This window comes from Peromyscus californicus, unplaced genomic scaffold (assembly GCF_007827085.1).
Source record: "Peromyscus californicus insignis strain IS unplaced genomic scaffold, ASM782708v3 Scaffold_4__1_contigs__length_199733344, whole genome shotgun sequence".
NCBI classification, from domain to species: domain Eukaryota; kingdom Metazoa; phylum Chordata; class Mammalia; order Rodentia; family Cricetidae; genus Peromyscus; species Peromyscus californicus.
The window spans coordinates 172,828,174-172,851,524 of NW_026294562.1; the positions used below are offsets into that span (position 1 = coordinate 172,828,174).

General features: G+C 43.9%; 1 pseudogene; it reads right to left on the reverse strand.

The window, feature by feature from the left end:
* Positions 1-22,016: 22,016 nt before the first annotated feature.
* LOC128124092 (carcinoembryonic antigen-related cell adhesion molecule 1-like) overlaps positions 22,017-23,351 on the reverse strand; it is a 30,127-nt pseudogene continuing 28,792 nt past the window's right edge.

Here is a 23,351-nt window from a genome sequence, read left to right on the forward strand (position 1 = left end):
AGAAAACAGCCTTATGAATGACATCATGAAGAAGCTAGAGGCTTGTGTAGAGGAAAAGACAAAAAAATGGGAAGAACGTTGTAAACAACTAGAAGAAAGGGCAAACAAATTCAAAGAAATCAATAAAGTCCTGGAATAAAACAATAAAGGACTGAAAGAAAATCAAGAAAAAGCAATGAAACAAATGAAGGAAACAGTCCAAGACCTGAAAAAGGAAATAGAAAAAATGAAGAAGACACAAACAGAGGGAATGCTGGAAATAGAAAATCTGAGTAAATGATCGGGAACTTCAGATGCAAGTATAACCAAAAGAATTAAAGAGATGGAAGAGAGAATCTCTGGCGTTGAAGATACAGTAGAAGAAATAGATTCACCAGTCAAAGAAAACACTAAAGCCAACAAAGTCATGAACCAAAATGTCGAAGAAATTTGGGACACCATGAAAAGACCAAACCTACGAATAATAGGGGTAGAAGAAGGAGAAGAATACCAACTCAAGGGCACAAAAAATATATTCAACAAGATCATAGAAGAAAACTTTCCCAACTTAAAGAAGGAAATGCCTATGAAGATACAAAAAGCCTATAGAACACCAAACAGACTAGACCCACCAAAAAAGTCCCCTCGTCACATAATAATTAAACAACTAAACATACAGAATAAAGAAAGAATATTAAGAGCAGCAAAGGAAAAAGGCCAAGTGACTTATAAAGGCAAACCCATCAGAATAACACCCGATTTCTCAATGGAGACTTTGAAAGCCAGAAGGACCTGGACAGATGTAATGCAGACACTAAGAGACCATGGATGCCAGCCTAGACTAATATACCCAGCAAAACTTTCAATCATCATAGATGGAGCGAACAAGACATTCCAAGACAAAGCCAGATTTAAACAATACTTATCCACAAACCCAGCCCTACAGAAAGCACTAGAAGGAAAATTCCAACCTAAGGAAGTCAGATACACCCTCAAAAACACAGGCAATAGATAAAGCCACAGCAGTAAACCCCAATGAAGAGAAGTACACACACATCACCACCAAAAAATAACAGGAATGAACAATCACTGATCATTAATATCCCTCAATATCAATGGACTTAATTCACCTATAAAAAGACATAGGCTTACAGAATGGATACGAAAGCAGGACCCATCTTTCTGCTGCATACAAAAAACACATCTCAAATTCAAAGATAGACACTACCTAAAAATAAAAGGCTGGGAAAAGACTTTCCAATCAAACAGTCTTAAGAAATAAGCGGGTGTAGCCATCCTGATATCCAGCAAAATAGACTTCAAACTAAAATCAATCAAAAGAGATCAAGAAGGGCATTACATACTCATCACAGGAAAGATCCACCAAGATGAAGTCTCAATTCTGAACATTTATGCCCCAAACACAAGGGCACCCACATATGTAAAAGAAACATTACTAAAGCTTAAATCACATATAAAACCCCACACATTAATAGTGGGAGACCTCAACACCCCACTTTCACCACTGGACAGATCTCCCAAGTCAAAACTTAACAGAGAAATAAAGGACTTAACTTATGTCATGACTCAAATGGACTTAATCGCTATCTACAGAACATTTCATCCTAACAAAAAAGAATATACCTTCTTCTCAGCACCCCATGGAACCTTCTCTAAAATCGACCACATACTTGGCCACAAAACAAATCTAAACACATACAAAACAATTGGAATAACCTCCTGTGTTCTATCAGACCACCATGGTCTAAAGTTGGATTTCAACAACAACAAAAACTACAGAAAACCTACAATCTCATGGAAACTGAATAATACTCAACTGAATCACCAATGGGTTAAGGAAGAAATAAAGAAAGAAATTAAAGACTTCCTACAGCTCAACGAAAATGAAGATGCCACATATCCAAACCTATGGGACACTATGAAAGCAGTACTAAGAGGGAAATTCATAGCACTAAATGCCCACAAAAATAAGTTGGAGAAATCTCACTCTAGTGACTTAACAAAACACCTGAAAGCTCTAGAACAAGAAGAAGCAAAGTCTCCCAGGAAAAATAGATGCCAGGAAATTATCAAAGTGAGAGCTGAAATCAATAAAATAGAAACAAAGAGAGCAATACAAAAAAATTAATGAAACAAAGAGTTGGTTCTTTGAGAAAACCAACAAGATAGACAAGCCCTTATCCAAACTAACCAAAAGACAGAGAGAGAGCATCCAAATCAACAAAATCAGAAATGAAAAGGGGGACATACCAACAGACATTGAGGAAATCCAGAGAATCATCAGGTCATACTTCAAAAACCTATACTCCACAAAACTGGAAAACCTAAAAGGTATGGATAACTTTCTGGATAGGTACCACATGCCTAAGTTAAATCAAGACCAGATAAAATATTTAAATAGTCCAATAACCACTAAGGAAATAGAAACAGTCATTAAAAAGTCTCCCAACCAAAAAAAGCCCAGGACCAGATGGTTTCAGCAAAGAATTCTACCAGATCTTCAAAGAAGACTTAATACCAATACTCTCTAAATTGCTCCACACAATAGAAACAGAAGGAACATTACCAAACTCCTTCTATGAGGCTACAATTACCCTGATTCCTAAACCAAACAAGGATACAACAAAGAAAGAGAACTACAGACCGATCTCCCTCATGAACATTGATGTAAAAATACTCAATAAAATACTGGCAAACAGACTCCAAGAACACATCAAAACAATTATCCACCATGTTCAAGTAGGCTTCATCCCAAGGATGCAAGAGTGGTTCAACATACGAAAGTCCGTCAATGTAATATACCATATAAACAAACTGAAAGAAAAAAACCACATGATCATCTCACTAGATGCAGAAAAGGCATTTGACAAAATCCAACACCCCTTCATGATAAAGGTCTTGGATTGATCAGGAATACAGGGAACATACCTAAACATAATAAAGGCAATATACAGCAAGCCAACAGCCAAAATCCAATTAAATGGAGGGAAACTCAAAGCAATTCCACTAAAATCAGGAATGAGGCAAGGCTGTCCACTCTCCCCATATTTATTCAATATAGTACTTGAAGTTCTAGCCAGAGCAATAAGACAACATAAGGAGATTAAGGGGATACAAATTGGAAAGGAAGAAGTCAAGCTTTCCCTATTTGCAGATGACATGATAGTATACTTGAGCGACCCCAAAGATTCCACCAAGGAACTGATACAGCTTATAAACACCTTCAGCAACATAGCAGGATACAAGATCAACTCAAAAAAATCAGTAGCCCTTCTATATACAATGGACAAAGAAGTGGAGAAGGAAATCAGAGATACATCACCCTTTACTGTAGCCACAAATGACATAAAATACCTTGGGGTAACACTAACCAAGCAAGTGAAGGACCTATATGACAAGAACTTTAAGTCCCTGAAAAAAGAAATTGAAGAAGATCTCAGAAAATGGAAAGATCTCCCATGCTCATGGATAGCAGAACTAACATAGCAAAAATGGCAATCTTACCAAAAGCAATCTACAGATTCAATGCAATCCCCATCAAAATACCAACACAATTCTTCAAAGACCTGGAAAGAATAATACTCAACTTCATATGGAAAAACAAAAAATCCAGGATAGCCAAAAGAATCCTGTACAATAATACAACCTCTGGAGGCATCACGATCCCTGACTTCAAGCTCTACTATAGAGCTACAGTAATAAAAACAGCTTGGTACTGGCATAAAAACCGACATGTGGACCAATGGAATCGAATTGAAGACCCTGACATTAATCCGCATACCTATGAACATATAATTTTTGACAAAGAAGCCAAAAGTGCACAATGGAAAAAAGAAAGCATCTTCAACAAATGGTGCTGGCATAACTGGATATCAACATGTAGAAGACTGCAAATAGATCCATATCTATCACCGTGCACAAAACTTAAGTCCCAGTGGATCAAGGACCTCAACATAAATCCAGCTACTCTGAACCTGCTAGAAGAGAAAGTAGGAAGTAGTCTTGAATGCATTGGCATAGGAGATCACTTCCTAAATATAACACCAGTAGCACAAACACTGAGAGAAACAATCAATCAATGGTACCTCTGGAAACTGAGAAGCTTTTGTAGAGCAAAGGATACAGTCAACAAGGCAAAGCGACAGCCTACAGAATGGGAAAAGGTCTTCACCAACCCCACATCTGACAGAGGGCTGATATCCAGAATATATAAGGAACTCAAGAAATTAGACATCAAAATACCCAACAGTCCAATTAAGAAATGGGCTATAGAACTAAACAGAGAATTCTCAACAGAGGAAACTCAAATGGCTGAAAGACATTTAAGGAATTGCTCAACATCCCTAATCATCAGGGAAATGTAAATCAAAACAACTCTGAGATACCACCTTATGCCTGTCAGAATGACTAAGATCAAAAACACTGAAGACACCTTATGCTGGAGAGGATGTGGAGCTAGGGGAACTCTCCTTCACTGCTGGTGGGAATGCAAGCTTGTACAACCACTTTGGAAATCAGTATGGCGCTTTCTTAGAAAATTGGGAATCCATCTCCCCCAAGATCCAGCTATACCACTCTTGGGCATATACCCAAGGAATGCTCAACCACATCACAAGAGCACTTGTTCAGCTATGTTCATATCAGCATTGTTTGTAATAGCCAGAACCTGGAAACAACCTAGATGCCCTTCAACTGAAGAATGAGTAAAGAAAATGCGGTACATATACACAACGGAATACTACTCAGCAGAGAAAAACAATGACATCATGAGGTTTGCAGACAAATGAATGGATCTGGAGGAAATCATCCTGAGTGAGGTAACCCAGACTCAGAAAGACAAACATGGTATGTACTCACTCATAGGAGGATACTAGATGTGGAACAAGGATGACTGGACTGCTACTCACATCACCAGGGAGGTTATCTGGAAAACAGGACCCCAAGAAAGACTCGGGGATCGCCCAATGACGGAGAAATGGAAGAGATCTACATGAACAGCCTGGTCATGAGTGAGGGTAATGAAGGGCGAGGGTTTAGGGAAAGAGAGCTTGGGGGAGCGGGAGATCCCAGCTGGATCAAGAACATAGAGGGAGAACAAGGAATAGGAGACCATGGTAAATGAAGACCACATGAGAATAGGAAGAAGCAAAGTGCTAAGGAGGCCCACAGAAATCCACAAAGATACCCACACAACAGATTGCTGGCAGTGGTCGAGATACAGCCCGAACTGACCTACTCTGGTGATGGGATGGCCAAACACCATAATTGTCATGCTAGAAACCCCATCCAACTACTGAGGGATCTGGATGCAGAGATCCATGGCTAGGCCCCGGGTGGATCTCTGGGAGTCCAATTAGCGAGAATCAGGAGCGAGAATTGTTGAGACCAAGGTTGGATAAAGCACAGGGACAAGTAGCCAAACAAACGGAAACACATGAACTATGAACCTATGGCTGAGGGGTCACCAACTGGATCAGGCCCTCTGAATGGGTGAGACAGTTGACTGACGTGATCTGTTTGGGAGGCATCCAGGCAGTGGGACCAGGTCCTGTGTTCATTGCATGAGTTGACTGTTTGAAACCTGGGGCCTATGCAGGATCACTTGGCTCAGCCTGGGAGGAGGGGACTGGACCTACCTGGACTGAGTCTACCAGGTGGATCTCAGTCTGCAGGGGAGGCTTTGCCCTGGAGGAGGTGGGAATAGGGGGTGGGCTGGGGGGAAGGTGAGGGGGGCGGGAGGGGGGAGAACGGGGGAATCCGTGGCTGATATGTACAACTGAATTGTATTGCAAAATAAAAATACAAATTAAAAAAATAAAATAAAATAAAAAATAAAAAATATTATCCAGCACACATACTAAATCTGACTAAACTAAAGGTCAATACTCATCGCAAAATCAACTTTAGCACTTTATATGAAATTGTTCTAGAATTTAAAAGCAAATTAATTTTTCACATTTGAAAATCTTTTAAAATAATTTTATGTCCTTTAAAAAATTTAAAAAAATTGGTAAAGCTTTGTTTCCTGTCATCTCTAACAGGAAGTTAAATTCTAGCCCTGGATACAAGTTCTCCATAGCCACCTGGAGTTGAATCTGGAACACAGTTCTGGAGCCAGGCCTTCTGGATTCTCACCTCACTGTGATGAAGCCATAGATCTCCCAGAGAGCCACTGCCTGACTACTACAGGATATTTCTGAGGGCCATGTAGGTGGGGGAACCCCAAGGGTCTGGCTAAAGATAGTCTCCCTTTTGATTTACCATTCCACAGGTCCTGCTCTCACTAGATAGATTCTCATGGGGGTTCTGATCTTTGCAGTTTGTCTCCTAAGTGTCTGGAATCTGTACCTGGGAAAAATCAAATCATGATTAAAATATTTATTCCTTAGCTGCTAAGGACAACAATCTTAGAGCCAAACTAGAGCTGCCATGAGAAGGGAGGTCAGGGAAGGATTTTTAAAGACAAAACCAGAAGAAGACCTTCTGTATCTACTCAAGAAAGCAAACAGCAGTATGTTCTGTCAAGTTAAGTCATTTAGTCATGACAAGCAGATGGTCACAGCTGTACATTTCGGGGGGTGGGGGGAAAGGTTACTGAGACAGGGTTTCCAGGAACTTATCTTCCAGGAACTGAAGTCAGAGACAAATGGCTAGTGGGTACCAAGATGAATGCCTAGCATAAAATGGAGTTTCTTTAGCCACCGCAACACTAAATGCTCAAACCCCAACATGGGATCACAATGCAAGGAGGAATTGTACAGTGTCCAAGCTCTCAGTCTTGTGTGTGAGGTGGAATTAATCCCACCCAGCATCCAGAGGCCAAAGATAGTCATTCTTTGTGATGTACATGGAACTTGACAGGAGTCTCTTGATCTGTGTATGTAGTAAGTCTGCCTGAATGACGTTCTGGAGCAGCATGCATTACAGAATATTGTTTCTCTCCCATTGTGTGCAGGTCCTGGATTAATTGAATGAGTAGATTTTAATAATATGCAATTTCTTATCTGATGCCTAGAATTTTCCCTTTGTACCAGTAAAACGCATACACATCTCTCTCTGACTGTGGACAAATAGAAGCATGTTCTTCCCTTTGGCAACGTAAGTGGCATTGATTAGTAAGGAGCAAGGCAGCAGTGGGAGAGGTCTGTTAAAGTGAAACTAACAGTGAAAAAAGAGAAACCCATTGTGGCAGTTTGAGTGTAGTTGGTCCCCATAAGTTCATAGGGAATGGCAGTATTAGGAGGTGTGGCTTTGTTGGAGTAGGTGTGGCATTGGTGGAGGAAGTGTGTCACTGTAGAGGCAGGCTTTTGGGGAGTCTCATATATACTCAAACCATGCCCAGTATTTCAGACCACAACCTGTTACCTGCAAGTCATGATGTAGGACACTCGGCTACTTCTCTAGCACCATGTCTGCTTTCATTCACTGTGTCCCACCATGATAGTGGACTACACTCTGAAAATGTAAACCACCCCAAATAAGTGCTTTTTCTTGGTAAGAATTGCTATGGTCACAGTGTCTCTTCACAGCAATAGAAACCCTAAATAAGACAACAATCAATATCGGGGCCTTTATATTTGTAAGAAAGATGGGCTGCAGGTTCTAAGCAAGTATGTTCATCACTCTGCTTTGGTAGTTTCTCTCTCTCTCTCTCTCTCTCTCTCTCTCTCTCTCTCTCTCTCTCTCTCTCTCTCTGTGTGTGTGTGTGTGTGTGTGTGTGTGTGTGTGTGTGTGTGTGTGTGTGTGTGAGTGTGTGTGCATTTGCATGCTACTAGGTTGAAATCTGTGTCATGGCCTCTATCCCCCCAGTGCCTTTGGTCTTATAATTTGTTCTGAATGGAACTCTCTCCTTAGATGTCTATATAGCTCAAACCCTCACTATCTTCAGATTCCTGCTCACTCTCAGAATATTTGGGGTGTATGTAAGTTGGGGGATACCTTCCCTGACCTTCTCATCTAGACCCTGGGTCTTCACTTTTGACCTTTCCCTGCTTTTCTCACCATGACTTTATCAACCTCTGACCTCCCCCCTCTAGATGTCCTTCCTGTCCTGTCTTCCTGTCTCCTGGAACTCTGGCATGTGAGGAGAGGACTAGTCTGATCTTCACTGAAGCTGCTGCCTGGACAAGGTTCAGATACCTGTGGGTGAATGAATGAGTGGTCCAGAGCATTGCTAGTAGCCAAGGACAGTGTTTACTGCCCTGGATTGTTTTTATGTGGAGAGTTACCCAGACCCAGCTGTGAACTGTGTCTTCAGACTACAGAGGCCAATGGTGATGAACCTAGAATGGGATCACTTATGCTTCTCCTCCTTGTACTGGTCAGTTCTTTGTTGTTGTTGTTGTTTGTTTTGCTTTTGTCAACCTGACACAAGCTAGGTTCATCTGGGAAGAGGAAATGTCAACTGAGAAAATGCCTCTATAAGATTGTCCTGTAGGCCAGTCTGTGGGGCGTCTTCTTGACTTACAGTTGATGTGGGAGGGAGGACCCAGCTCACTGTGGGTGGTGCCACCCCAGGGCACGTGGTCCTGGATTGTATAAGTAGTCTGAGTAAGCCATGAGGAGCGAGCCAGTAAGCAGCACTCCCCTGTGGTCTCTGCTTCAGCTCCTGCCTCAGTGGCCCTCAATAGACTGTGACTTGAGATATATGAGCCAAATAAACCGTTTGCTCCCCAAGTTGCTTTTCATTATAGTCTTTATCACAGCAAGAGAGAAGAAACAAAGACACTCCATGTCCACACCAATTCCTATTCAGGGAGAGCTTGTTGCTGAGACTGTCCCTCTGTGTCATCTCCTTTGATGCCCCAACTAAAAGCCCTGTGTCCCCTCTCAGGCTCTTGTTCTCCCTAGGAGACCCAGCCAGTCTCTGTGCTTTTTTCTTCCCACCACTCCCAGGAAATGGTCTCCTCTCCTGTGAGTAGGAGCCCTTGCCAAGGGACCACCAAGGGACACACCTGTGCATGATAGGGATGAAAGGATCTGCAATTCTCTCTGTCTATGGAGAGGAGCGTCAACCCCAGCATGGCTCCCATGCCCTGCTATTCTTGTGTCAGCTTTGTTGTTTTCCTGGAAGCTGAGCTTCCTGGCAGGAAGCAGTACCTCCCAGGGTCACTTCAGCTGAGGACAAGGTCTGTGTCCCTGACTCTGCCCAACCTCTTCCCTCTCAACGTGGCCTTCCATTCCTCTCCCCCTTTCTCTCTTTATGGTCCAGTCCTCTAGAAAGGCTAATCAGGAACCCTTGGCCTGAGAGAACAAAGGTCACCCAAGGACTGACCTCTGCCATGTCCTGTCCTTGTCCCTGTCAGAACCAGATAGAGATCCTGTGCTTCCTAAACCCAATAGTGGATTTCCTCTTGTGACACAGAAACACACTGAGCCCATCTGCTCTTTGCTCTCACTGCTCTGGGAAGGGGGGATTTACTCCCAGCAGGAAGGTGACAGAGATGTCTGTGAGGGCTGGAAAGGAATCAGCTGAATGATGACTGGGGAGGGAATGGAACCACTGTCACTGGTGTCACCAATCAAATGCCTGATCCAGGAATGAGAAGTTTCATGTCCTGGGTGTGCAGGAAGGGATGACCTGTGTGTCCTAAAGAGAGGAAGTGGACTTTGTCATTCTTTGAATAGTCTCAGGGAGACTCGCTAACTTCCTGTGTGGGTTGTGCTGTGGCTGTGGTCTGCCCATGTCCTCTTGACCTTCCTGGAATGTCATCTGTCTAGGTGACTTTCCTTTGACCACCCTGTCTTTCCCTCTGAGTGACACCAGAAGGGAAGGGACTGTCAGGAGGTAAAGTAGCATCCTCAGAGACATGGGAAGAAGATGGAATGTTAGAGTAGGCTTGTGGGAGGAACCTCTAGATTTTGGGACTGGTTTGAATCAGGTGTCTCAGTTACGTTTCTATTGCTGTGAGAAACACCATGACCAAAGTAACTTGAGGAAAAGAGGGTTTCTTTTGTCTTACAGTATAGAGTCCTATGATGGGAAGTCACATCAGGAACTGAAACATAGGCCATGGAGGACTGCTACCTACTGGCTCGTTCCCAAGGCTTGTTCAACTTCTTCTTTTATCCAATTCAAGACCACCTGCTCAGGAGTGGCATTCCTCATAGTGGGCTTTCCCTTCCACATCAAATTTAAATCAAGAAAATATTTCACAGACTTATCTACAGGCTGTGGGGGTTTCTGCAAATGCCATGGCCCACAGAGTAATGATCAATGTGAGGCAAGAGGAAAATCCTGTTCAACAGGACTCAGGAGCCTGTGATGGTTCAGACTTCAGAAGTCTGATTGCAGTCAGATTATTTGAGACTGTTTAAATACAGCACAATTTGAATTAAAAAAAAAAAAGTTTCCGTGTGCACAAGGAGACATGATTACATAGAAACTCTTCTCAAAGCACATGTCAGTTCTTCCATGAAATTGGGCTCTGTAGATAGGTCACATGTGTTATCTTAAGGACCTAGGAGAGTATCTGGTGTGGTCTCTGTCGTACAGAGAGCACAGAGGTCACCTAGGTTATTAACCATCTCCAGTCCTATATGTGAGTACCTTGGGAAACCCCTGCCCATGTAGATAGCACAGAGGTCATCTAGACTGTTAACCACTTCTGGTCCTGCTTCTTGGAGGTTGTGAGAACCAGATATGGCCTGGCCCGACAGATCATGCAGAGATCACCTGGGCTATGGGACACCTCCATTCCCAGCCTTCTGGGCAGAAAGCAGGTTATAACTACCCAGCAAGATTAACTTCCCTGATTTTCCTAGTGCTTCTCAATGTTCTCAATTGAGGTTCCCTCTTCCCAAATGACCCTGGCTTTTGTCAAGTTGAAAAAACATAACAAGCACACCAGGCTTTGAGATTGTGTGTCTGAGGGAAATATTCTTCTGTGTGTCCCAATGTCTCCATCTGGCCTTCACTATGAGATCTGCAGCTCATCTGTGAGGTGTTGCAAGGAGGCTCCTGATGCTGTGTGGGCCTTTATAGCTGTCTGTAAGTCGCCTAGGGAACCTTTGAATATCTATCTAGCTTTCATTAAAAATTGGTATGGCAGTGGAGATGTCACTGTGATTTTGGTATGTATTTCCACAATGGTTAATGATATTGAACTTTTTATTTATGTGTTTTTATCCACTATTTGTTGATCTTCTTTGGAGATATGTCTGTTTGAAACCTTTGCCCACATTTTTTTATTGCTGTCTTTTATTCTTTTCTCATATATTACACCCCAAGCTCAGTTTCTCCTCCCTACATGCTTTCTTGTCTTCCCCATGTGTCCCTTCTCCCTCAGATCAACTCTACCTTTGTTTGCCTTTTTGAAAAGAAAGGAGGGAGCTGGAGAGATGGCTCATCAGTTAACAGCACTGGCTATTCTTCCAGAAGATCTAAGTTCAATTCCCAGGAACCACAGTGGTTCACAACATTCTGTAATGAGATCTGGCGCCCTCTTCTGGCCTGTGTATGTAATAAATAACCTTAAAAAAATAGGAGAAGGAAGGAAAAAAGGAGCAGCCCTCCCAAAACCATTCAGCGAACATGACCTAACAAGATACAAAAGACTGGGCCAAACCCTCATATCATGGAGGAGAAGTGCCCCAACCACCAGGGACAGAGTCAGACACCCACCATGTCCACTGTTGGGAATCCCACTAGAACACCAAGCTGCACAACCTTAACACATGCAAAGAACCCAGCTCAGACCCACACAGAGTCCATGTTTGTCCCTTTGGTCTCTGGAGCCGTTATGAGCCCTGCTTAGTTGTGGGCCCTGTTCTCATGGTGTCCTGGACCCCTCTGGCTCCTACATCCTTCCTCCCACTCTGGCTTTGCCTAGTGTTTGATTGTGGGTCTCTGTATTTGCCCATTTGAAAACTAGATTTTGTTTTCTTTTTCTGGGGAGTTGTAGTTTGCTTTGGTGTTCTTCTCTTTCTCCTATCCTCTAACCTTGAGACTATGTGTTTTTGTTGTGTCCTCAAAATCCCATGTCCTGTTCATATTTTTGGTTAAATTTATAGACATTTCCTAATGATCCAATTTCTCTACTTGGTTTTCCATCCCCAGCTCTCTATTTTCTACTTGACACTTTATGTTGGTGAGGCTTTACAAGGAATTGTTTTTTGTTTCATTTCATTTTGTTTGGAGACAAGGTCTCACTATGTAGCCCTAGCTGTCCTCGAACTTTCTATGCAGACCAGGCTATTCTCCAACTCACAGAGGTCCTCCTGCCTCTGCCTCCCATGTTTTGGGATCAAAGGTGTGCATCAGCATGCCTGACTCCACTGAGCTTTTTAAATAGTTTATTGAGTTTTTCATTTCCAGCATCATTTCTGTTTAGGTTTTCTTAAATTCTATTTTGGGCCTTGTATTGACTTTGTTATTTCACTGTTCTTTTAGTCTTTGACTGTTTTGAAAGTTATTCCAAGTCACTTTCAATAGGGGCTGTTGCTGTGGGGGTTGTAATATGGAATATGGAAGTGTGGATTAGGAAAGCAGTGGAATGCTTTAAGTACTGCGTAATGGGCCAGACTGGTAGGAACATGGAAGACATTGGCGTTGAGTTATTTGAATGTGGGGCGTGGTCAAGAGATTTCAGAGGAGAAGAATATTAATATGTGGCCTAGAGATTTTTCTTGTAATGTTTTGGTGAAGAATATGGCTGCTTTTTGTCCTTGTCCAAAAAGTCTGCCTGATGCTATAGTGAAGTGTTTTGGATTAATTCCATTGGCAGAGGAAATCTCAAAACAGTCTAGTATAGACAGTGTTGTGCAGTTATGACTGGCCACTCTTATACAGATTTATAATGAAAAAGAGGAAGCTGAGCAAGGAAAAACACAAAATGTACAATTTGAGGAGATAAAGCACCAGGAAGTGGAATGTAACTAATTCTTGTATTCAAGGAGATAAACAGATGAAGAAATGGAATGCAGGGAGTGGTGGCCTCAGGGCAACATCCTACCAAGCTAAGTTTCCAACTTGTAAAAAGAAATTAAAGAAAAGCTTAAATCAGGGTGTGGTGGTACATGCCTTAAATCCCAACACTGGGAAGGCATAGGCAGGGGATCTCTGAGTTTGAAGCCAGCCTGGTCTACAGAGCCAATTTCAGTACAGCCATGCTTAGGCATTGAAAGAAACCAACAAAACCAGAAAATTGGTGGAGATATAATTAAACAAGGAGGTCACTTTCCAGCACCAGTGAGCAGCAGAACATTGCAGCTTTGGCCAGGTGGTTCTGGATTAAGGATGGAAGAAATGGGCTATAGAATTTGCCTCCTTGACTAAGGAAAACCATTGAGGCTAGGCATGTGTCAGGGGTGTCCCTAAATGGAGGACCAGAGAGGCCATTGTGTGAAGCTGTGAAGGAGATCCTTGGATTGCCTTGGGGACCCCAAGATGTTGGAGATGCCAGAGCCTTGGGATACATTCTGAGAAGAGCTGCTAACAGGAAGTGGAATCAGCCCAAGAGAGTAATGTGTTGTGGTCAACATAGCTGAAAGAAGTTGTAGATCTGAAGAGCAGTTTAAAGTAAGACCTGGAGATGCAGAGTTTGGAGATTGTCCAGATTATTTTCAGTCCTGCTTTGGTCCAATAATTCTTCATTATGTTCCCTTCCCTATGCTTTAGAAGAGTAATGTATATCTTGTGCCATTATATGTTGGAAGCATGTGATTTATTATTTTTATTTTACAGATTATAGTTAAGAGATTTCATGAATCTCAGAAGAAACTTTGAACTTTGCACTTTTAAACATTGGTGATCTGTGATAGACTATGGAGATTTTGAATTTGAACTAAATGTATTTTACATTATGATATTGTTACAAGCATGTGGGGGTCAGGAAGTGGGATTTGGTGGTTTTAATGTAATTGGCCCCCACAAGATAACAGGGAGTGGCACTATTAGGAGGTGTAGTTTTGTTGGAGTAGATATAGCCTTGTTGGAGAAAGTGTGTCACTGTAGAAGCAGACTTTGAGGTCTCCTATGCTCAAGCCATACCCAGTGTCTCAGTTTACTTCCTGTTGCCTCTGGATCAAAAATGTAGAATTCTCAGATCCTTCTCCAGCACCATGTCTGCCTGCATGCTACCATGTTCCACCGTGATGATAATGGACTGAATCTCTAAGCCATAAGCCCTCCCATTAAATGTTTTCCTTTATAAGGAAATGATGTCTCTTCATGGTCATGATGTCTCTTTACAGCAATAGAAATCCTAAGACAGTCCTGATTATCAGTCATCCTCCAAGAGGTAGCAGCACTGGGACAGGACCCAATGTCAGACATGCTGTGGCTGCAGGTCAGCCCAGGGAATGCCTGAACTTGCTCAGTGAGAAGGTGGTGGCTTGTGTTGTGAGAACCTCATTTATAATGGGAAATGTGAGGTTGTTTTCTCTTATTTTAGATTTGCTTTTTTTCTCCCTGTCTCTCAGTCTGTGTCATTGTCTCTGCCTCTCTCTCTCTCTCTCTCTCTCTCTCTCTCTCTCTCTCTCTGTATGTGAGTATGCCACATGTGTGTGTGGTTCCTATTGAAGCCAGAGGAGGGCATCATTGCCCCTGGATATGAAGCTGCAGGCACCTCCTGATGTGTGTGCTGGGAACTGAACTCAGGTCTTCCAGAAGAGCAGCAAGTGCTCTTAGCTTCTGAGAGTTTTTAAACTTTGTGTTTGGAAGGTTTTGAGTTTGCAGGTTCTCTTTGCATGTCACTGTCAATCTCATTCTCACCCACCTGTGACACAAACCTCATCTTCTACACCGTTATGAGGCAGACAGTCAGGCCCCCAGCAGCCTGTCTTGATCCAGGGACCCTCACTTGTGTCCCTGTTGTGGCAATGTGTTGAGAATAGTTACCTTCTCCAGGGAGTCAGGACTCCACTCCTGCTTTCTCACTGCAGGTCCATCTCCTCTGCTAATCCCAGGCCCCTCTCGGCCCTCACAGAACTCTGAGCTGGCCATCACAGCACCATCCTGTTAACAAGTGTTTGCTCCTGGAGCTGGTCAAAGTGTGTATATCCTCCTAGGAGAAGCAAAGGTGTGCTTGCATGCATGTGCATGTGTGTGTGCACCTGGACACATGTACAGGCTCAGGTATGAGAAGTTAAGAACCATTCAACAAATATTTATTTAACTGTAAAAGTTTGAGGGCTGGGGTGTAACTCCGTAGGCAGAGCTTACTTAGTGTGCACAAAGCTCTGGACTTGATCCCCAGGACTTTGTTCAATGATGATACAGGAAGGAGGATGAGAAGCTCAAAGTCATCCTTGGTTATGTACTGAGTTTGAAGCTAGCCTGTGCTATGTGAGACACACTCACACAAAAAAATAGTGAGGAAAAAAATGTAAGAGTAAATAGTGGTCATTGGATGGGTGGTTGACACTCTTTTGTTTACTTTCTCCTGAATTGTTTGTCTTTGTCCTTACACCTCCACCTGCCAAAAGTGGATCATTTGCCCCATGCCACATCTACCTGGGCATTACCATGAAGCTCGATCACAGTGGCCAAGGGGGCTTAACACAATGTCACTCTTCCAATCTGACATGCGAAGTGTACCCTATGATTGGCCCCTCTGCCTTTTGTGCATCCATGGTACGTACGGTATGTCACAAAACTCAATTTACCTCACAGTCATGGGCATCATACCTGGAAAGCCCAGAGCACTGGCCTTCCTGTGGTCTGAGGTGAGTCATGAGCCTGGCCCTTAGGATTTTGTTCTCAAAGCCTGTGGTGGCTCTGGCCTCAGATTCTGCATGCTCTGGGTGTCAGGAGTGTGCTCCCTGCTTTTGTGATGTTCCCATGGGCTGGCCAGAGAGAATGTCTGCAGGAGGTGGGTGTGCTGCTGTCAGGCAGTTTTCTCATGGTCCCCATTGACCCTGATACTTGATATTTTGTCAAAAGGCAAAATCATAAATGTGTGAAAGACAGACACTGGCTTCTATTCCTGTTTCTAGAATGAGACTGTCCTTACAATCTGGACAGGTTCAGAAATTGTGGGGCAGCATTGTACTCTGGAAGAATTTACAGGTGGAACACATGAGGTATCTCAAACTTAAGGGTTTGCTCAACCCCATCTGCTACCCATGACCAACACCTATGACTGAGTGAAGCCCGGCTTCTCTAACTAGCAAACAGCAGTCCACAGGTGACATACATGCCCTACTAAGAAAATTAGGCTAACAGTGTAAGTGACTCCATATTGACCTGACTGAGAGCTTAGTCCAAAACCACAGGCTTATCACAGTGTTTAATTTCACATTTAGTAGATGTCTGTATCATTCCAAAGGGTCCCCTTCTTTCATAATCTGTTTCTTTGGTACCTAAATCACAGGTGGGCGAGAATCAAAGGCCATTTTCCTACTTTTCAAATGATCATGGTTTTCTGGTTAATATGTTGATTTTCTAAAAGGCAGTGGTTGATTTTCTAATGTTAAATCACCCACATTCCTGAAACATAGTCAAGGTTGTAATTCAGAAACTGGTTTTTGCGGTATTTCGTTTAGGGGTTTTCACCTCTCTGAAGGTAGACAGGAACGAGGTTTCGCCTCCTCATTTGTTCTGGAAGGTTTTGACATTGTTCCTGAGCACTCAGTTGCCTGGTAGAATTGTGTAAGGAGGGTACGGACTGCTCCTGGATGTTTTGTGGATAGTGCTTTTTTGTTTAAACTCCTTCTCTGGGATTTAACAGGATCACTGCCTTTCTTAGGGTTTCTACTGCTTCAACAAAACACCATGACCAAAAAGCGAGTTGGAGAGGAAAGGGTTTATTTGCCTTGCACTTTTACATCATAGCCCATTACTGAAGGAAGTCAGGACAGGAACTCAAGCTTGGCAGGATCCTGGATGCAGGAGCTGATGCAGAGGCCATGGAGAGGTGTTGCTTACTGACTTGTGGCACATGGCTTTCTCAGCCTGCTATCTTATAGAACCCAAGACCCCAGCCCAGTGATGGCACCACCACCATGGGCTGGACCCTCCCCCATTGATCATTAATTGAGAAATGCCTTACAACTGGATCTTATGGAGGCATTTTCACAATTGAGGTCCCTTCTCTCTCTCATGAATCTAGCTTGTGTCAAATTGATGTACTACTAGCCAGTACACTGCCCCTAAACTTCTGCAAGTGTGCCCCACAACTCACTGCCAGACCTGAACAGAGAATCTTATTTTTTGTTTATGGTCGGGTTAGATTGATTGATCTTTTCTTGGTTTAAATTTGGTCATTTGGGTGAATCTAGAAATTCATCCATTTCTTTTAGATTTTCCAACTTAATGGGATATAGATTTTTAAAGTAGTCCCTTACAATATCCTGAATTTCTTTGGTGTCTGTTGTGACGTTTCTTTATTCATTTGTGATTCTGTCACTTTGGGTCCTCCCTCTCTTCCCTTTGGTTAGTTGGGCGCAGGGCCTGTCAATCTTGTTTACCCTCTCAAAGAACCAGCTCTCCACATGCCCAGCTGTGATCTTTTCCAAAGAGGCACAGTAGGAGTCCTGAGTATGGGAACTGTCTGACTCAGAAGAGAGCTGCTGGGCAGCACCTCCTTGTTAAAAGAAAGTCCAGTTCACGCTACATGAATAGATTAATATAACAAATTAAGACTACCTCACACATCCTTTTAATTACCAAGCTTCTTCTGATTCAGGTATAAAGCAACACTCTTTGTTTGCATTTTTATATCCCACTTCTAACCTGACAGAAAAAAATGTTCACATTTTAGTGTCTTAGCACATTATCAAAAATGACCTTGAAGTGAGGGAATACTCTCTGTATACAAAATCCAGAAAAGAAGGCACACATATACTGACATGTTAGCTGTTATTATAGTTTTAGATCATAGAAGACATTTATTCCTCTTGTTTTAACTAGAATTGAGGAACTTCTAGCCCCACAGTAGAAAAGTCATTTTCTTCTCTTTCAATTCTATGCTTAAATTTCCTGGTATTAAAAAAAAAAAAAAGAACCGCCGGGCGGTGGTGGCGCACGCCTTTAATCCCAGCACACGGGAGGCAGAGCCAGGCGGATCTCTGTGAGTTCGAGGCCAGCCTGGTCTACAGAGTGAGATCCAGGAAAGGCGCAAAGCTACACAGAGAAACCCTGTCTCGAAAAACCAAAAAAAAAAAAAAAAAAAAAAGAACCTCTGGCTCTCCATCCTCTTCAAAATTTATGAGTGATAATTCATGTATTATTTTATATATGTTTATAAGTGTCCATTTTTTATACTGGTGAGGTTTATTAACCATCTTATGATTTTTATATTAGACAGAGGGTTCTCTCATTATTCTCTCCATTAAAAGACTGTCAGTTTGAAAGTGTTAGCTCCTGTTGGTATTGTTGGAGGCACACGGCTGGGAAAACTCCCATAGAAAGCTGTAAATATATCCTGCAAAACAATGTGCAAACCCAAAAACTGCACCATGGAGTTTGGGTATACCCTCCTTAAGGTACACTTAAGAAAGTGGGTGGTGGTGGCACACACCTTAATTTCAGCACTTGGGAGACAGAGCCAGGTAGATCTGGATGAGTTTGTGGCCAGCCTTGTCTAGAGAGCAAGTTCCAGGACAGCAAGAATTATTACCCAGAAAGTCCCTGTCTTGAACCGCCCCTCTCCCCACAATGAAATGACACAAGTATCGATTTTTATCATGTGGCAATAGAGCCCATGTTGGAGTCTCTTCTGAGTCTCCCAATTCCATGATCCCATTAGGAATACAGAAGATGAAATTAAAATGGGAAAGTTGGGAAAGGCAGTCTGGGATGTGTACCTGACTGCCTGTGGCACAGGAAGTCCTAGGAGTGCATGATCTTCTGAGGGCTCTCAATACTGGTAAATATTTCAAAAACGTTACTAACTAAGATAACGGCCAAGTCACCTGGTCACCTCTATCTTGATGAAGTCACCAGCCAAGATGGCAACAAAATCACTTGGTTTCTTTCTGTGTGGTGAGGTCAGCTCATGATAAATGAGCCCACACCTCACCAGGGCATGACACCATGGGGAATATAGAAATGTGGGCGGTCACTGCTTTATTTCTCAAACAATGGACCTCAAGCATGGATATAACAGAAGAAAGTACCCAAAGAGTACAGGTATGTGGGCCCCAAACAGCAAAGTAAAGACACAGAGGATGGACCGCCATGGTCTTGATCCAAGACAGGTATCTGTATGTGTCAGCACAGAGGTAACTATGAATGCAAAGTGGTCTCATTTGGATTGTCCTTTGATCTCACTGAGCTCCTAGGTAGAGGCTAGGATCCACAAGGCCCTCTGTAGGACTTTACTTAGCGGTCACTGCTCTGTGTTTGTGTACACTCCCTGCCTGTCCCTCTATGCCTGTGTATGTGGGTGGTAAGGGTGGTGGTGATGGTAGTGCTGGTGGTGCTGGTGGTGGTTGGTGGTTTGCTGGCATGTATGTCTGTACATTAGGTATATGTCTTTTACCCCCTGGGGAGAGAAGATGGTATCAGATTCCCTGAGACTACACTTACAAAAGGTTTTCAGCTGTGTGGTTGATGGGCATCTGAGTCCTCTGGAAGAGCAGCCAAGTGCTTAGATCCACCGAACCACCTCTCCAGCTCCTATCCCTGGCATCTCTTGAGTATGCTCAACTGTATGAAGTCAGGTGGGGACAGGCTTCTAGTCTTCCTGGTCAACTAGTTTCTTTCCTGATGCATCCTTTTCTGTCACTACTCTCCTGTCACAGTAGTGGGGCAGAGGTGTACAGGGAGACAGATGCAATTAGAACAGAGGGCCCCACAGAGCTAAGTGTTGGCAAGAGCAGGAAGTGTGAGCAAGAGAGGAATCTGGAGTATGTGATAGGACACTGGACATTCCCCAGCAGGAGAAGGAGCTAGTGTCGGGGAGCTAAGGAGACAGTAGTGTGTGCGAGGAAGCCCTGAGAACAGAGTGGACAAATGTTGAGGAATGCTTCATGTGCTTGCTGAAGGCTTGGCCACTTAGCTTTGTGGGACTAGAAAACAAGTCACAGCTGAGAGGTGAAATGGAATCCCAAATGGACATGCATGGGAGATTGTATCTCTCCACCATGGAACTGCATCTGTGACCAACCAAGACAGTTCCTGTTTGCAGGACCTTGGATTTCATGGTCTGCCATGTGTACAGCAAAAATCCCATGTCAGGAAATAGGTACAGAGTGGCTGGCACTGGACTCCTAGAACTGTACACAAGTCTATCTACATTGTCATCTTTCTGAGGGCAGAGATCACATGCCAGGAACCTACACATATACTCACCCAACTGTCAGAGGGCTTTCCCCAGTGGAGGTCATCCCCTACCACAGCCCATTTTTCTCTGCCACAGCCAGTTTTCTGTTCACTACTAAGGTGGCTCCCTGGCCACAGTGCACTTCGTAAAGTACTCTTGCTCTGTGGTCTAAAGGGTGCAATCCCTCACCAGCAACACCTTTCCTGATAGCCACCAGCTACCCAATCCATTCTCTGCCTTTCTCTCTGCTGACTCTGAAGGCTGGGGCTGCAGGGTTGTGTCCTTTGGGGCATCTCTTCCACTACCCCCGCCCCCAGTGAGGGGCAGGAGACTGGGAATACATGAGCAGCAGCTAATGGGACAGGTCCCATCGCTGTGTTTTTATTTCAGAAGACCGTTGCCGTTGCTGGTGGAGATGGGAAGACTGAAGTTAGGGATCGGGGTTGCTAGACGTTGATTTCCAGGAAATAATGTGAAGCTCCATCCACCTGAAAAGTATGATCGTACAGTCAGTCTCAAGACAGAGAGATACAGAGACAGAGACAGACAGACAGACAGAACATGGGTGCATCTCAGAGGACAACTTGCAGGAGGGGTTTCTCCTTTCACCTCAGGTTTTGGCGACTGGACTCAGATGTCAGATTTGTAAACTGCACTTTACACACTAAAAAATCTCATCTGCCCTAAACCTGGTTTGTGTGTGTGTGTGTGTGTGTGTGTGTGTGTGTGTGTGTGTGTGTGTGTGTGTGTGAACCAGCTCTCATGTAGCCCAGGGAGTCCGCATATTCTCCAGGGACCAAGTGCTGAGACTGCAGGTGTGCTCCACTGTGATTCTGTGGATTGTGTGTGTGTGTGTGTGTGTGTGTGTGTGTGTGTGTGTGTGTGTGTGTGTGTGTGAACCAGCTCTCATGTAGCCCAGGGAGTCCCCATGTTCTCCAGGGACCAAGTGCTGTGACTGCAGGTGTGCTCCACTGTGATTCTGTGGATCAAAACTACGCCAGGGACAGCCAGGGAAGCACTCTAGCAATAGGACTACATTTCCAGCCTTTAAATTCTCTAAGTGACCATCTCAATTGCTAAGAAGAATATAGGTTACTATGTAGCTGGAGCCTTCTGGAAAGGAACAGAAACACACAATAGTCCCCTCCTTTAGAGTCAACCCACATGGTCTGTTTGTCCTGCACAGAAAAACATCTCATGAGGGCCCCCTGTGCCAGAAACTTTAGAAGACAGCACCCGGCCTACTTTAACATGCTACCTGTGGTCCCTGGCCATTGTCCACTGTCGCTCCTTGAAGGCCTTTCATCTGCAGTGGCTCTTTGGCCAATATCCACCCTCACTTTTGAGCATGCCTCCCATCATTCTCTAAGAAACCTGCCAGTCTTCTACATGACAGGATGTCTCTTGTCTGAATCCATCTGCCAGACTACAAGGGACTAGGACGCTGGGGAGAAGAGGGAACACAGTGAGATCCCAGAGCCTGTACTTCTGACTGGTTGGAATTGAGTCTTTCCTTTGAAGGTCAGAGCAGGTTCTGATGAGGAGAGACAAGGGAGAGGGGTGTGGCCCTTCCTCCTTTGGGTCTGTGCTGGGAACTCCACAGGGGCTAGCTCACCCACACCTGTAACTTCTTTTATAGTGGGCAGAATGCGGGCGAGCAGTCTAAGGGTAAGAGAGGTGCAGCTCCTCGTCTGCTGCACGAGGAACTAAGGACACACAGTTGTGGCTCTGAGCATCCCCATCTCTCAAGACTCATCTGAGAGGAAGCAGGCAGTGAAAGTGGCAGTGATTACCTCATTAGGAGAGCTGTCACGTGACCTGGGGAAGCAAGAGAAGAGTCACCAGATCATGGAAGTACAAAGCTCATCTAAGACTTGTGATTTGTACCTGAAGGAGTTGGCAGGAGGTGGTGGTAGATGTGGGGTGGGGGGTGAGGGGTGTCATGCCCAAGTCCAGACTCCTATAGAGTCTGTTTCACAGACCTAGCTTATTAGGACCAGAGGAGAGGTAACAAGGACAGAGACCTGGATTATTCAGTTCAGGAGTTCTCCAAGTTCACAAAGCCTTGATTATCCTTTCCTCAGTGGTATTTGTGACTGACATGTTCCTATGACAAGGAGGAGCACAGTGGTCTTTGGTACCCAGATATACACAGTAGAGAGTCTCCCTTAGGGAGAATGAATGTCCACAACCTTCACACACAGCAGGGAAGGCAATAGGGTGAGGAACTTGCTCTTGGACATGTGGTTCCCTCATGCCAGCCTAGCCTAGGTGCACTGAGTCTCCCTTCAGCACTGACTTGTTCCGCTGTGGCTGCGAAGGCCGTGAGGACCTACAGCACCTGAGGGCTAGTGTTGTGCAATATTTGTTAAACAATGCAAAGATGTGTTGTATTTGTATAACTAGGTAAACATATGTTGCTGGTTTATTTTGACTGCCCAAGGCACTGAACTTTCATAATTAATAATAAGTCTCCGTGTCTTTTTTTGGGAGCTACTTAGCAGCCTAAACAAAATGCCAGCCAGAGACTGGGGAAAGAAGATCTGCTCTGTAAGTCAGACAGTAAAGAGTGGCTGGTGTCCAGGATGCCATGGAAGGACGAGCAGGTGGTGGGACATTTGATTCCCAAAGGTCAGTGCCTTTACTTACTATGGGTGGATGGGTCCAGTTGTCCTCACTGAGCATGCTCTTACTTCTTGTCCTAAAGAAGTGGGAGACACTGTCACTGTTGTTTGGTTCCTCAGTTGGGAAGGACCCTGGGAGCCAATGTTTCTTGGGGGCTATTTGGTGTCCTTGCTGTGCATTCACACCATGGCTGCCACTGCCTTTCTTGGTGCTGCCTCCTTTTCCAACCTAACCAGCCCCTCCTAGCCTTTGATCCTTTCACCCCATCATATTTGCTGTTTTCTAACTGGTTCTGGGGGGGTACTTTGGTTGAGAATTTACTTTTTTCTTCTTTTCTTGTTGAGGTTTCACATTTGAGGCTGCTTTTGAGGTTTCATTGAGGTTGGTTGGTTCATTGGCGTTGGTTGGCTCATTGAGGTTGCTTGGCTCATTGTCCACTTGTTTAATATCATTCTCAATTTGTGGCTCCCTGGTGAAAGATGAAGTCAATTTATCCCCATACTTCACAGGGAAAGGAGT